Below are 541 nucleotides of genomic sequence, written 5' to 3'. Positions count from 1 at the left end.
TTATTGAAGACTCAAGACAGCCATAACATTGTGATTTTCTACAAGTGTATGTACACTTTTGACCACAACTGTATAAAACATTTTCTGTATCTATGGTCTGTAATAAGTCATGTTTTCCCCCCTGTGTTACTGGAAAAAGACGACGTGGCATTAATCATAGGGAAATAGAAACTGATATTTCAGTTCATAGGCTATATGTTAGATCAAATACTTACCTGTAGTCAACAAAGGGCACACCTTTGCATGTACTGCTGACCTGCTGTGCACTATAAAAGCATAGTGTTTAACCAGAATTAATCAACTAAACTGAAATGTCTTTATTATAGGCCTAGGCCTATACCTGCCAAATCACATGGAATTTACCTATCCGTAAGAAAATGATTTTTTACATCAGGGATTGAGGGCCACATTTTCTTCTGCATTTTTTCAACTCAGGCCACAAGGGGGCTACATTGTCCCTCTTTATCTCTCTTGCTCCCTGTCTCTTTCAGTCTTCGGCTGATTCCCCTCCCATCCCCTCTCCTCCCCTCCCCTCTCTCTC

Source organism: Etheostoma cragini, chromosome 8, assembly GCF_013103735.1.
Source record: "Etheostoma cragini isolate CJK2018 chromosome 8, CSU_Ecrag_1.0, whole genome shotgun sequence".
Lineage (NCBI taxonomy): Eukaryota > Metazoa > Chordata > Actinopteri > Perciformes > Percidae > Etheostoma > Etheostoma cragini.
Note: the sequence above shows the minus strand (reverse complement) of the source record.